Genomic DNA, 16,432 nt, shown 5'->3' with positions numbered 1-16,432 from the left:
ATGGCTCCAGCTGCATATGTAGCCTTCTTGGGTACCAATGGGAGGAGAAGCCCTTGGTCATTCCAAGGCTAGACCACCCCAGCTCTTAGTGTAGGGGGATGTCAGAGCAGGGAGGCAGGAAAGGGTGGGTGTTTGGGTAGAGGAACACCCTCATAGAAGAAGGGGGAGGGGAGCAGAATAGGAGGTTTAAGGATGGGAAACCAGGAAAGGGGATAGCATTTGAAATATAAATAAAAAAAATCCAATAAAAAAAGAAAGCCATAAGTGCTATAATACTGCATATATTGTACTGTACCAATTTTTTTAAAATATCCAGTCTTGAAATAATTTTTAATGAAAAAATGAAATACAACAAAGTTTAAACTTTAATACTTAACTTTTTAATAAAAAGGAAAACATTAAAAATTGTTTTTAAAACAACTGGGCTGGGGGTTCAGTCTTAGCAGGACCAAGGGCTTCCCCTTCCACTGGTGATCTTACTAGAATATTCATTGCTACCTATAAGGTCAGAGTCCAGGGTCAGTCCATGTATAGTCCTTAGGTAGTGGCTTAGTCCCTGGAAGCTCTGGTTGCTTGGCATTGTTGTTCATAAGGGGTCTCGAGCTCCTTCAAGCTCTTCGAGTTCTTTCTCTGATTCCTTCAACGGGGATCCCGTTCTCAGTTCAGTGGTTTGCTGCTGGCATTTGCCTCTGTATTTGCTGTATTCTGGCTGTGTCTGTCAGGAGCGATCTACATCCGGCTCCTGTCGGCCTGCACTTCTTTGCTTCATCCATCTTGTCTAATTGGATGGCTGTATATGTATGGGCCACGTGGGGGGAGGGCGGCAATGGGGGGAGGATGGGGAGAGGAACACCCATAAAGGAGGGGAGGGGGAGGGACTAGGGGGATGTTTGCCCGGAAACCGGGAAAGGGAACACTCGAAATGTAAATAAGAAACACTCAAGTTAATAATAATAAAAAAAAAAAAAAAAAAAAACCAACTGGGCTGCAAGTATTTGCTAGCCATCATTTAATTGTGCATTTCTACATTTCTACTAGCTGAAGCACATGATGGAAAATACTATGAAGTGAGCTTTATCAATTTTCCAATTACAATTCTAAAGTACAGTTCAACAATCAATTTATTCTTGAGGAAATTTAAATGTGTGGTGAGTCTTTGACCTACTCAGGGCCCAGGTTGAAGTCTTGTGTGGTCTGAATTTGTGTGGCCACTCTTCCTATGATGACTCACTAGTGGTTAGAGCCTCCAGCACACAAGAACATATTAACTTGGGCATTTCTGGGAAATATTCATGAAGTTGTCTTCTGTACTCCTAGAGGAAAGGGAACAAAATAAAACCCTGTATTACCACACATTTATCCATTATACAATCAGATTGTATACATCTTCAGTGAATACATCTTCATTTAATATGTTGAGCTGATCAACTGACACCTATGTCTCCATGACACCTGCATGTCTCCATGCAGAATGCTCTGAGAGTTCATGCAACAAAAGGCCAAAAAAGCAGCTGCCTCTGTGGTTTCTGCTTCAAGCTCTTATCTTGACTTCCATTGATGACGGACTCTAATCTGTAAGCTGAAACAAATTCTTTCCTCAGATATTGCTTTTGGTCATGGTATTTATCACAGCAGCAGAAAGCAGACTAGCACAGCTACATAGAATGTCTATTAACGTGTGTTAAGAAACACAACTGTCAATCCTCTATTCCTTAACCTAAAGCTCTCCAGTGACCAATATCAAACCACATAAACAACATTTTAGCTTTCATGAAGACTTCCTTACCCATAATGGACAGAACGGACCATGTTAGTAAAAGCAAGTCTAGAGGTTACTTTTGGTTTTCCATCTACAGCTTTCCTATCCAACATTTATGGAACTTTTATTTAAATGGCTGCCGTTTCTCTTAACCTTGGGAAAGAAAGTACATTGAAAATCAAAAGTGAAAATATGAAATCCTGCTACAGCTAGTGGGAGATAAGTGTTTGATGTGGTTTAACTAAGCTCATACAGAAAAAAGAACGTTGCCAATCTATTGCTTTATGATATGCAATCTATTTCTTTGTATTCCCAGGAATAAAATATTCATTTCTGACTGGCAGTTAAAGAACCTCGAATTATTCATTGTCAATCCTAGGTACAATGCTGAGCCTGTGGAATACAGTTTGCTGACAGACCTTAGAGACTGCCTACCCTGCACCCTCCTGGCCAACCTGACCGTAATTCTATCCTGCTTGATTTCAGGGAATAAGAGCTATGTTGTTTAATCTAGAAGTTTTGATAACCCCCAAACTTTATTCACTTGAGATAATTATGTCCTTGTGTTTTCTAACTGATTTTTTTGTATGGTAAAACCCAGAAATGCAGAATTTTGAAGAACTGAGTAGTTTGAATTGTAACAGCTATTTTAACCAGAGCTGAGATGCACAAAATATTGCAAACTTTTCTTATTATATTCAAATAGACCTAGCAAAATTACAGATAATAGTGTGTGTTGCATAAAACAAGAGGCTTATGTGTAACACAGAAACATTGTCTCGGCCCTTAGTTTTTCATTCTTGTGGTTTTAAGATAATAGGTCCCTGTTGCATAACCTGGAGAGTCAAAGCAAACCTTGAGTTGAAATGTGAACATAGACAAGAGCTACAGAGCTCCTGACACAGAAACAGTCCAGTTAACTTCCTTCCTTTGAAAATGATTAATAGCTCACTGTATTTTAAAAACTAGAAAATGTTGTATGCTTACTGGGATAAGCATTAATCTCATTCACCAAATTCTAAGCATGTTTTAATTAAGATTATCAAGATTTATTAGAGGAAGCACAGAGACACAAAAGCCAGAGATACAAGTCCTAGTTCCCTGAGCAGCTCTCAAGATACTGAGAAATAAGATAATCTATGCACATTGCTAAAGCTCATTGTGATTTGGGGGAATGTTCTACAACTGCAAGACATTCATATTTCTGTCCTCAGTGTCACAAGCAGTTCTCTGGAGTGGTTATCCCAGAGCCAGAAAGTTACTGCAAGCCCAGACTGCCTGGGTCAGAATCCTTTTCTAAAGCAATGTCCATCTTTAAGGTCTCTTCTTGCACTAACAGGAAATATTTAGGAATCTGTGTGTGTGTGTGTGTGTGTGTGTGTGTGTGTGTGTGTGTGTGTGTGTGTGTGTATGAGAGAGAGAGAGAGAGAGAGAGAGAGAGAGAGAGAGAGAGAGAGAGAGAGAGAGAGAGAGAGAGAAACATCAGTTATCTCTGTTAAGTCTGGCTTGCTACCACAGTCTTGACCTCACCTCTCACCTGAGGTTTTTTGTTTTTTGGTTTTTTTTTTTGTTGTTGTTGTTTTATTTTGTTTTTGTTTTTTTGTTTTTTTTTTTTGTAGCAAAGAAAATAGTGCAGTTATGTCCTTTTACAGCACCTTGGCATCGTTAGCTGAACAATGGTTCTGTATTTCTCTGAGAGATTTCTCTTGCAGTTTTTCCACTTGCAATCCTAAAAGTATACCTCCTCTTCTACCTTTCAAACCCAAATCCCACATGTCAGAGAACTTTTGTCGGTATCATCTTTTTGTTTTGATGGAGTCAGGAGTCAGAATCCTCAGGTCCTCAGGACTGAAGAATGTTCTGTTCTTTGGAGCAGATGGGAGGGTGGAGATGGAGTGGATTCCTGGAGTATTTCTAAGCATCAAACAATGAGCTTGAATTTCAGCCATGTGGTCACATTAAACACTCCAAACTCTGCAAAAAAAAAATCATTATATTTGTTTATAATTTATGCTTTTGGGTTACTAAACTTTGTAAAAGTTTTGTAAGTAATGAGTATATATTTATTCGTAAAGATCAGAAATATTTTTGGCATTATGTCAACATAAAGACTTTATAGGATTTAGAAGCTTTAATAAGTCTGGTACTGGACAAACACAAATTCCTTTAAGAACTATATGTAAGGTTTTGGTTCATGTGTGTGTTTGTGTTTGTGTGTGTATGTGTGTATGTGTATATGTGTGTGCGTAGTCATATGCATATATGTGTATGTGTATGTATGTGTGTGTATGTGTATATGTGAATGTGTATGTGTTTGTATATTGTCTAAGTCAGGGTTCTCTAGAGTCACAGAACTTATGGGTAGTCTCTATATAGTAAGAGAATTGGTCGATGACTTACAGTCTGTAGTCCAACTCCCCAACAGTGGTCATCAGCAGCTGTGAATGGAAGTCCAAGGATCTAGTGGTGGCCCAGTCCCACCAGGCAGGCAGGCAGGCAAAAGAAGAGGGACTCTTCCAATGTCCTTATGTAAATCTCCAGCAGAAGGTGTGTCCCAGATTAAAGGTGTGTACCACCCAGCCTGGGTCTGGGACTTGCTTTGTCCCAGGTGACCTTGAACTCAAAGATCTTCTTGCCTTAAGCTCCTGGGATTCATAGCCACTTTGCCTCAAGATCTCCAAACCAAGATCCAGGTCAGAAACTTATATCTCCCAGCTTCAAGATCAGGATCAAAGGTGAGCCTTCCAATTCTGGATTGTTGTTCATTCCAGATAGAGTCAGGTTGACAACTAGGAATAGCCACTATATATACGTATATATGCATGTATACATATATATGTGTGTCTATTAATATTATGTACTTATGTAAGTGTTATTGTTTGAGATTGTTATGCTGTAGAATGCCCATTTATCCATGTATAAGTGTATGTGTATATTTTATTATTTAGGATTATTGTGCTGAAAACTTACCACTCTCTTATCTACAACACTCTTCTTAGTTTGTGTAAGTATATTTGTACAAGCACATTCATTTGCATGTGTATCAATTTTGTATGCATATATAAATATATATGTAGCTGAATATGTGCATTTCCATGTGTGTGTAAGTGTTCATATATGTACACATGGGTCTGCATGTGTATGTTCTTATTATTTGAGATGATTGTGCAGCTAACTCACTGCTCTCTAGTTTCCAGGAGAAAAATTGCTATTATAAATAATCTAATGTTTTATAAAGTTTATTGGGGCTCGCTTGCCATATGCCAATTTGTGTTTCAGATGTATCGCCTTGTGAAAAATTGTTGGATCTTACTGCTTACTCCTATTTCAACTCTCTGTGTGGTACATAGAATCCCTGAAGATTGGATCCCTGTGTGGTCCATATATCCCCTGAAGGTCAGATCTTGGACATTAACATTACAGTTATCCCACAAAGATACTTCCAAAAATGAACGAATCCCAGAAATAAGCAAATAAATCTAGCATTTAATTGCACTAATCTCACAGTGGCCCATTCTATCTATTTTCCTGTCATTCTCCATAAATCCTGGAGAGATAAAAATAAGCTTATCCCCAAAGACCTGATCTGTCCCATTCAACCTGTAGATGAATTAAACCTAAAGTGTTGTTTATGCAAATAACCTTGACACAATTGCTCCTAATACAGCACGTATTCTAAGAAAAATTTCATTAGACTTCTAATTTTGAACAGCTCATAAACTCTCAATTATCTAATTGACCAGAAGTTCCCAGATTGCCTCAACATTAACTGTGAGCCTGTGCGTGAAGGCATCTGGCCGTTAATGATATTGATGTATGTTTTCCCCCATGATTTTCTCAAAACAGACCTTTACATGGTTTGAGTCTCAAAATCATAATTTACCTCACTTAAATCAAGGTACTACGCATCTTCTAGTGAGTAACTTTTTCATGGAAATTATACATTATTGTTATCATATTTGATCAAGAACTCCAGTTTTTTTTCCCTGATCTCACCTCATTTACTGGCTGGTTTGCTTAGACTGACAGTTTCTCACCATGTGGCCTGAAGATACCTGTGGGTACCTGAAACTCTCAGGGGGAGGCATATCTTTACAGTCGGATCCATGAACAGACTAACAATAAGAAGGCACTACTATTTTAAAATGTCATTTTTATAAGAGTTTGTAGTGGATTTTCCTTAGGCTGCGTAGCACCATAGAACACACCTGCATATGACTGTGCCCTTCATCTTTCTGTCCATCATACGTAGGCGAGGTGCACATGACGTCCCCTACCTTCTTTTGTGAGCTTGTACATGAAGGCATCGGGCTGTCAGTCTTGCTGAAGTGAGCATTAGTAGTATTTAACTGAGTGTGATAGTGTTATTAGTGGTTTTTAATTAATTCTTCATTTAAACTACATTTTGGTTGTGATTAAGTTTAGACAACAGACTCATATAAGCAAAGACCCTTCAAGGTCTTCAGTAATTTTTAATCATGCAAAGAAGTTCTGAGACTAAACAGTTTAGCACCAATGCCCTAGACAAATGTCAATAGTTTCTTATCAAAGTCATATCAAGAGATTAACCTTGACTTCCAAAAGAGAAACACAATTTATGAAACAACCAGAGAAAAATGACATACAAATGCTTTATCTATTACTTTTTTCAAAACATTTCTTCTTAAATTCATGTCATCTGGCTTTGAACTTTATTCTCATAACCTGATCTTGTAAATAAACATTTTCACCCTGATAACTCACTGTTAGAAGATACTAGGAGAACCTCTTTGTATTAACACAATTTATAAACATTGTGGAAAAAGTTCTCTTCGTAGCTTTTCCCTGACGTTGAGGGTTCAAGTAGCAGATGCACTGATAATCTGGATTTGTACCCATTCCTTACACTATCTAGAGAAATTGAGACAAAACACCAAGAAATCTCCTCAGCTGGACATGGGTGAGATGACTTGGAACTTTGTCAAGTCTGACTTTTTTTTCACCCCCAGGAACTTTATCAGTTCCTACCATATAGATCACAAAAGGACCGATTTTAGTTCTGTGTCCACATAATAATGGTTAGATCTATTTCACCCTCAGAAGCCTAGGAAGAACAATGCAGCATTCTGGAGGTTTCAGGTAGCAGTCAAGGGCTTGTGGCATGCTTGACACCTGAGTTCTCCCGAGAAGGGCATGGTTAACTTTCCTTTGAAGGTGGCAAACTTGCCCCTATCTAGAGACTTATAGTGACTTCTTCCTTGCCAAAGAAACCAAGCCCTCTGCCAGGGACTGAGCCAATCAGTGCTCAGTCCCAGACCTCCCTTCCCAGGGGAGGGTAAATGAGCAGCCTGAGTCCAGCAGCTTTTTGAGCTCCTGGGTATCGTGGTGTCAGACACACAGAAAAAAGAGGACATGATCAATAGATGGAAGAGGTAATAGGAAGGACAGTAACCCACTCTGATCTCTGCTGATAGGGAAGAGATTGGCACCCAAGTTCTGCCCGGCAGGCTAATCCCATCCCTTGGCTCAAGAAAGGAGTTCGGTGGCAAACGGCCTGCTGTTTGCTCTCAGGTTCAGCAGCTTCCACTTTCATTGATCTGTGTGCCCTAGAGAGGTACTTAGATCAGAGGGGGTCTCTTTTCCTTTAGGCCACTTGGGAAGACCAGCAGTCTCAAGTAACCTGGACCCCCGGGATCTCTCAGACACTGGGCCACCACTCAGGCAGCATACACCAGCTGATATGAGGACCCTAACAAATATACAGCTGAGGACTGCCTGGTCTGGCCTCAGTGAGAAAAGATGCACCTAACCCTGGAGACTTGAGATATCAGGGAGTGGGAAGATCTGGTGAGGTTGGGGTTGGGGTGGGGGCATCCTTTTACATATAGGTAGGGGGAGGTATGAGGAATGGTGGTGGGGCAGACTGGGAGGGGGATGAAGTCTAGACTGTAAAAAAGGGTTAAAGAACAAGTAAATAAATTTTAAAAGAGAAAACTTTCTTTGTTTTTGATTAGTCATGTAAAAAAAGCGAGAACATGCACAAAAAAAAGTAAATTCAAATGAATTTGTAAGTTTGATATAAAGTGACAATATGGGCCATATATTCCAAGATATAATTCTTATTCATCTACTATGGGTAACTACAAATTTTTATTTTGTTTTGTACCCAGAAAATATTTAAAAGCGTATGTTATGAGAATCCACAGCCTACAGAAGTCGTTGGTACAGAGTTTGAGGCCAGACTGTCTGATTTGAATGTAGCTCCTCCATTGACTACAGGCAATTGAGACTTTCCAACACAGCGGCCCCATAGACTGGGAAACTGTTGGGGTTGTTGAGAGGTAAGGCACATAAAATACTACCTGACTCATAGTAACAAATAACGACTTTTGTAATTACTATAATTAATGTAATTATTATTTTTGTATGCTTTGTCTTGAAAAGAACAAAAATGCACAACATCCTCCATTAAATTTAACTTTCCCTCTCCCTTCTGGTGTGTGAGAATGGGGTAGTCTCCCACGTACCTCCAGACGTGCCTCCATCTCTTTAATAGTCACATGAATTCTATTTTATTGATATACACTTAAAATTTCAACTAAACTCACATTGACTTTCATTTGGAGTTTCTATTTTTTTCCTACTTTAGATATTGCTTGAAAAATTTTGGCAAAATACTCAAACAGTAAACTATCCACCAAAGGATCAAAGAGAATATTTTAAATGACTAATAATTATTTAAACAAATCTATTTAGAATTTAATTTTGATATGTTGTGGAACTAAGATTTTTTTGATATTTTGCAAACATTAAAAATTGAATGAAATATATTTTAACTCATTGAATTAAAAGACTAGTTTCCAAATAGTAAGTTCTGAGTCTCTTTTTACTTTATTCTACTCCAATGAATCCATTTTTATTCCTGCTTACCAGTTGGATCATCTCTCAAATGCACCAAGTAAAAAGAGATTTAAAATCTTTGTAGAAGTGTCTGAGAAATACAAGCTATCGAAATGCTGGATAAATAAATAACCCTTTTACTCCCTTAATCTGCCAGCTTTAAATATTTTCACTTATTTTGTCACTTTGTTATTTGGAAAAGCAATACTATTGTCTTTTCCTTCATATATTTTAATTCATCCATATAATTAGATAAGCTTTTGCATGAATATTTCCTTTAGATTCTGGTTTTCTATCAAGTTAGCTTTTCGTAATTTTAACAATAGTTTTTCTTTCAAGTAAATTAACTTCTAACTACTAATCCTATTTAATGTGGGATTTATTTCAAATTTTACCTTTAATTGATCGTCTTATATTCGTACACTGCAATTGACTCAGTGTTTACCATTTCCCTTGAGAGAGTTGTGACCAGGGTGTATGTTTTCGTAGACTTTTGCGCTACAGTGAATAGACACACTGTGCTCTTGTTGGTATTTCGTCATATGAAAAGTCAGCGTAGACAGCACTAGCTATTTTGACATAGAGTTTTATAGTTTAGTCTGTGATTGGTTAGCCACACAGATTTGTACCTGTGTCAACACATCATGAAAAGAAAGCATAACAGAGGAGACCAGCCTTCTTACAGACATACACCAGGAGTGATAGAAGGAACTGAAGCTGGATCCTTTCACCGACATGCCCACAATGACCTGAAGGCCTTTACTAGGCTCCACCTTTGAAAGTTTCCACCATTTCAACCTAATCACACTGAATGCCAAGTCTTTACACATTAGGGTTTGGACACTTAAGCTACCAAATTATCACACTTATGTGGATACACACATGCAGATGTACATTTCCTCTTTATTGATTTCTATATCTTTGGGAAATTTATTTTTTATGTATAGATATTTTAAAGATCAGGAAAAAATTTTAAGACTTAAAACCTATTTTGAAGTATTCTAGCTATCTATCCAATAGTATTTACTGAGTAGTTTGTCTTTTCAACCTTGATTTAGAATAGGAAAAAATCATCAGATACTAAAATGTACAGATCTATTCCTTTATCAGAATGCACTAGCTAATAACTCTGATGTGGATGATGTCTAATTTGACTGATACTACTTCTTTCCTTTAAAAAATGATTTTGAAAGCTGAATATTAATAAGTGAAATCTAGTATAATTTTCCCAATTTTTATAGCAGAAAAAAATCGTGAGACTATACTATAAATAAATCAAAGTTCATGTTTTGAGTATTGAAATGATTAATTGGGTGAGTGTAGTCAGTATGTATCTCCAGTTCCTTGCTGCATCTCCTTCAACTGGAAGTCTTGGACCTATGATGACCAAGGGTCACTGCATGTGTCAGAGAGCCAAGGGCTATTGCATGGCATGAGCCAGCCCTAACTTTGACTCTTTTCATACCAACTCTGTTGCCTGAGACATTTCTCCTACTTTGAGAACCTTTTACTTCCTCTTCCCCATCTAGAAACATTTTCCCTGTGATAGACACATGACCTGAGTTTCAAATGCCACTTGTTAGTGACCTTGCCAGCATCCAAGCTGTGCTGCTTAATACACCCTGCAGATCCCTTTCCTATTATCAAGTTCTCCACAGCATTGCACACCATCACAGTATAATGTGTTATTTACTCTGTAGTGTCTAATCTCTCCTCCTTCTGCCCAGTCAGATAAACCTAGGAATTCTTTTTTCCCTCAATCTTTCCTTTATTGAAAATAGATTTTTTCATACACTATATTTGATTCAAGTTTTCCTTCTGCCACCTTCTCTGAGAACTCCCCATCACCATCCCAATTAATTCCAAACCCTTTCTGTCTCTCTTAGAAAACAGACATCTAAATACTGATAATAAAATAGAGATAAAATAAAAGCAAATACAACAAAACCAGAAGAGAAAGAACAAAAGAAAATGCACAAGAGAAATGTACAGAAACACACATTTCACATTGGTACACAAAGGAATCAATCACATAAAAAAAACACAAAACTACAAAGCTGGAAGCCATGATATGTATGTATGTATGTATGTATGTATGTATGTATGTATGTATGTATGTATATGTATATGTATATGTATATGTATATATGTATATATCATGTGCCTTGGCAAATCATTATGAAACAAAAGACCTCTAAATATGTCATTCTCATTTCTTTGTGTGTTAACCATTTACTTCTGGGTATAGGACCTTCCCTTGAGATTGGTTTGTATCCCCAGTGAGACCCAGTTGGAGACAACTGTTTTCTGATTTGTAAATGGTTATCAAAATGGTTGTAGATGTTAGTGTGTCTTCATCTCTATCATCTCTGGTACCATCTGCCACAGCCCCATGCAGGCCCTGTCATATGCTGCCACCATCTCTATAAGTTCACATGTGTATCTCTCTTGCTCTAATTAGGCCTTGTTTCCTTGGGGCCCTCTATCCTCTCTGGCTCATACGATCTTTATTTCCTTCTCCAAAGACTCTCCTGATCCTTGGGAGGAGAGACTTGATGCTTTGTAACTGGGTTGGTGTTTGTAAGGTAGCAGCCAGAGTACCTTTCTGTTCCACGAACACTAAACTAGTCTGAGGGTTGAAAGCACTAAGTAAGCATCAAGTTGACTTTCCTAGGTTCAGTGAGATGTAGAGATGTCTTCAGCATATTGTCTGGCTGTGGGTCTCAGTATTTGTCTACATCTGTTGCAGGAAGAAGCGTCTGATGATGACTCAACACATCACAGAGTGTAGAAAATGTCATTAAGATTAATTTTCTTGCTACAAACTGGTAGTATTTAGATTTCTTCTTAGTTTGTGACCTATCAAGCCTCAGATTCTTGGCCACTCAAGAAGCATTGGGTATGGGTTCCATCTCATGGAGAGGGACTTAACTCAATTCAGATACTATACTGGTTGGTTGCCTTTACAAGCTTTGTGTCACGATTGTAGCAGTGTATTTGCAGGCTGGTCACTGCTGTAATACAAGGGTTTGAAGCTCAGTTAATATGTACCTTTCTTCTTTGGTAGTGTGCAGAGTACCTTCCAGAACCATGAACTCTAGTAAGTAAGGGTGAAGGTGTTAGGTAGGCACCGACTCAACTTCGTCATATTCAATGAGTTGAGTAGGTCTCTCTTCAGCCTTACAGTCAGGGTGTGGAAAGCAACCAATAACCTTAGCATAGCCCGGTTGTTTTGGAATTCCCATGGGTCTCTATGGACAACAACTCGAGTGCATGTAACCATTTCTGGAACTTAAAGTTTCATTGGTGCTGAGAGATGTCTAGTTGGGGCTAGGTTTCCTTTGTTTTGTTTTGTTTTGTTTTTTCTTTTCTTTTTTTCGGGGCTGGGGACCGAACCCAGGGCCTTGCACTTGCTAGGCAAGCACTCTACCACTGAGCTAAATCCCCAACCCTTTCCTTTGTTATTTGACAACTTTTACTATCTAGAGTTCTGGTACTGGAGAGTGATTTAATTTACCTAATACAGACCCATTCTTGCACACACATATGCGCGCGTGCACACACACACACACACACACACACACACACACACACACACACAAGTTTCTACTGTATTATACTAGACTTCTATATAATCCCTCGAGTGGCCTTAGTTTTAGATGTCCCTCCATATATATATATATATATCCATATAACTGATATCCCTCATTGTCTCCACTTCTTTCCCCCTCCTTGTTTGAGCCTCTAGTTCTTGCCCTTACCCACACCTCATCATCAATAACTGTAACTATCTATTCTATTTTCCCTTCCCAAGAGACCTATCCATTCCAGTAATCTCTTTATCTATAAATAACCTCTGTATTTATATGTATCAAAGCTTGCTATTTTTTGACTTAAGAGCTAACATCACAGATAAGCAAGCTTGGGATTTCTTAGTATGAAAACTTCTTCAAAATTATTTTTTCTGTCTAAAATACAATGTTGTTTACAATGTAATTTTCCTTCAAGTCCTTCGTAGGTAGTTTATAATACATAATCTTATTTTTCTATTATAAAAGAAAGTGATTCTTCAGACTCATCTTTAACTGGTAATTGGTTGGTTGAACATAAAAAGGGTTATTGAGTCTTTATTTTAACGATGTTACTATTGACTAAATAACATCATTTTCATATATACATAGCCATTTGTAAGTGAAGACTATTTCACAGGGGACTTTATGGTATTCTGAGTCTTAAAATCTTTTACCCCCTCTTCCACAAGGTTTTCTAAGCCATAGATGCAGGAATTGTGACATAGATATATCCCTTGAGGCTATCTCTGTTTTGTTTTGTGTCACTCATGGTTTTCTGTGATGGTGTCAATTTGCTGTTCAGAGGGGTCTCTTTGATGAGGAGGTGATAGCTACTCTTGTCTCTGGATACAATTAGGTATAAGGATGCAATTTAGAATGTAGTACTGAATTATGCTGGTCTAGCAAAGAGGCAGTAGATTTCATGACCTCACTAGCCTAGGACTCTGCCTAGATTTCCCGTATCAGGCATGATTTTCCTTTTGTTGAATGAGTCTAATTAGATAACTGTTGGTTGCCATCAACATGTGAGTGCTACCTATTACACTTTTACGCATATCTTGTGATGCTTGTAATTCTCATGGTTCATAGGTATTGTGCCTGTAAAGACCTGCTTAATTGCTTTTCTTTTTTGGAAGCTTGCATAGTATTTTCTGGTACCATGGAAACTACCACAAGGAGGAGACATTCAGGTTAAATTTATCTCTAGTCACTGGATCTTATTTCTAAAGTGTCTTTAGCAATAGGGTCCTCTCCTTAACACCCTAGAGACCACAAAGAGTCCAATTAGTAACCTACATGATTTTGGTAGTCACTTGGACTACCATGACCAACCATTCAAATGGAAAATTGTCATACCCAATACTAGAATTTTGTAGTCTATGATTCCTGTGGAAAAACATGATCAGTCCAAGTGGCTTAAATTCTTTAAGATACACACATATGTGCACATTTATTTTTATGTGTTATATATGTTTATAACTTAAATGAATATAAAGTAAAATTATTTTGATGTTTTATTAAATAATCTCAATGTTATTTGTCCTTTTTCCTACCTCCCACTTATGTATTGACTACCCACATTCTTATCTAATAGAAACCCTCTCCCCATTATTCTAATTCCTACTTCATATCTCCAGTGTCCTGCCATTTCACTCCAATGCCCCATCTACCCTTGGTTCCTTTATATATTTCTAGTTTCTGGGACACATCCTCTTGTATACTCACATCTGGGCATTTGGAGCTAGGAACTAAAGTTTATAGAGAACATGAAGTATTTGTCTTTCTTGGTCTGGGTTACCTCACACAATATATTTTCTCAGTCTATCCATTTTTTTTGCAAATTTCATGTTTTCATCTTTGTTTCTAGGTGAGTACTACTCCATTTTCTATAGACATCACATGTTCATTATCCATTAATCTGTTGAAAGACATTTAGGTTGCTTCTATTTCATGGCAACAATGAATACGGCTGTGCAAGTATCTGTGGAGGAGGGTGTTGAGGCCTTTGGGCATATGCCTAGAAGTTGTATAGCTGTGTCTTACAGGAGATGAAAACTAAAAGAACCAAGTTGATCACTTTGCAAGACCAACATCCAAGAATAACATCAAGCCCTGCAAGAGAAACTCTAAAACCATGGAAAGCAAGAGGTGATAAATACTATCTTAGCTACATTTCTATTGCTGTGGTAAGACCATCCAAAACAACTTCTAGAATAGTTTATTGGCTCTAACAGTTTCAAAAGGTGAGTTCATGCTGTTATAATATGACACATGGTAACAAGAAGGCAGGCCTGGTGCTAAATCAGCAGTTCCAATTTTTCCACAAATATGAGGTAGAAAAAGAACTAACTGAAAATGATATGGGCTTCTAATTACTCAAAGCCCACCCCAAGTGATACAGTTCTTAAACTGTTTCACCATCTGGGGACTAAGCATTCAAATATATGAGCCTATGAGGGCCATTTATGTAAACCATTGCATTTCACTCTCTAGGCCATCTAGCTATTTCATAATGTTATATGCATTTAGTTCAACTTCCAAAGTCCCACAGCCTTTGAGTCTCAGGACTGTTTAAAAGAAGTCCAAAGTCTCTTCTGATATGGAAGGTAATCTCTTAATTCTAAGCCTCTATAAAATAAAAGAGTAAATTATGTATCTCCAATGTACAATGGCCCAGAATATATATTACTCCTGCAAAGGGGAGGGATTGGTGCATAAAGAGAAAATGCTAGACCAAAGCAAAACCAAAACCCAGTAAAGAAAACTCCAATTTGGCTCTGTGTCCAATCTTAGATGGCTGTTTCCATCTAGCTTCTCTGAGCGCAACATACTTCTCTTTCTTGAGCTGCTTCCTGTTTGCAGCTAGTATTGACAGATATCCTGTCATTGCTCTGTTATCTCCAACGTCTTGATGTCTCCAACACAATACAAGCTTCACTTTCACAGCTTCAAACAATGGCCACTGGATCCCTGTAAGAGACTCTGTCTCAGAAATCACTATCATCATCAAAATGACTCTTGAAAACCAAAACCTCATGTCAACCCATTGACCCCACATGTATACATACACATATACTCATGCACTCCCATACTGGTGTACACACACATATATGCACACACACATGCATAAATTTCTTAATTTCTAGTTATGTGACCTCAATGAATTAGAATGAAGACCACTGCAATTGGTTTGACTTTTTTAATTGGGTAATTGTTGGTGGTTAAGTAGTTAAGTTGACCAACAAGGGACAAAAGCGATAAACTTCATCACTCCAATACAACAAACTCTAAGTAAATCTAAGTCAGTCAAACTGACCAGATAGGAATTTTACAGTTTTTACTAATGTCTGAAATATACATATATGAATTTAGTGTCATGATAGTTCATGTGCATTTCCTGAATCATAGTATCCTTCAGAAATATGTATGAAATAAAGGAAAAGAATACCAATCTTTTATTCTATTGGATTTTTTTTTGCCTGTGTATGACTCCCCTGAATCTGATATATTTGATTTTGTTCATGAGACTTACTTCTTTAAATAAAATGAATCAGAGGCAAGGGAGATGATAACAGCAGGACAGTGCCTTGAGTACAAACATGAGGACCTGAGTTTGAAACCCAGCACATGTGTACAAACCAAAGGCAGTGGCATGCAGCTGGAGCCACAGCTATGGGCATGTGGAAAGAAGATCCCTGGAGATCACTTCCAAGCCTGTCTAGGCCAGTTGGTGAGTTCTAGGTTCAGTGAGAGGCCATGTCTTTCAAAGTAAGGAGGTGAACAATTATGGAAGATGCTGACTTGACATTTGGCATACTTTGTGTGTGAGCACACAAGAATTAGTAATCACAAACAAACACAGAAATGTGATTAATAATCATTCACATGCTGCAAAAATTAAGGCAATTTTGGACTATTCAAACGTGTTATACATGGACACATACATAGTATGTTCTTGGAAAAAATGAAGTATAATTCATACTTCAATGAGACTGCAGTACCATTTTATGCTAAAAAATAGGAAAATAGTCCTATTTTAAGAAAACTTACTTTTATTTTGCTTCCTTTCAAGGGAAAACACTGTGGGAAAAGCAGAAACACCTTTGAGAACAGGTTGCCACTAACAGTTGGCGTCCACTGACTAATGGGGAGACATGGATGGGCAACTTGAGCTGGTACATTTAATACACAATGGTGAAGTGCACTTTTCCTTCCAGTCAGA

The 16,432-nt window shown here is 37.8% G+C and overlaps 2 long non-coding RNA genes across 3 annotated transcripts in view; one reads left to right on the top strand and one right to left on the bottom strand.

The window, feature by feature from the left end:
* Positions 1-986: 986 nt before the first annotated feature.
* LOC120097772 (uncharacterized) lies at positions 987-15,882 on the bottom strand. The gene is made up of 3 exons (XR_005495485.2): positions 15,042-15,882; positions 3,415-3,733; positions 987-1,313 (listed from the first exon to the last, which is right to left on the bottom strand). It is a non-coding gene; the product is annotated as an uncharacterized LOC120097772 (long non-coding RNA).
* LOC102549623 (uncharacterized) overlaps positions 6,884-16,432 on the top strand; it is a 48,118-nt gene continuing 38,569 nt past the window's right edge. For both annotated transcript variants that reach the window (XR_596808.4, XR_001841935.3), the window contains exons 1-2: positions 6,884-7,170; positions 7,909-8,079. This is a non-coding gene — a long non-coding RNA (uncharacterized LOC102549623). The remainder of the gene's footprint in view (positions 7,171-7,908; positions 8,080-16,432) is intronic.

The sequence above is a fragment of the Rattus norvegicus genome, chromosome 17, assembly GCF_036323735.1.
Source record: "Rattus norvegicus strain BN/NHsdMcwi chromosome 17, GRCr8, whole genome shotgun sequence".
NCBI classification, from domain to species: domain Eukaryota; kingdom Metazoa; phylum Chordata; class Mammalia; order Rodentia; family Muridae; genus Rattus; species Rattus norvegicus.
The sequence above is the reverse complement of the archived record's forward strand: the minus strand, read 5'-3'. Positions and strand labels throughout refer to the sequence as shown.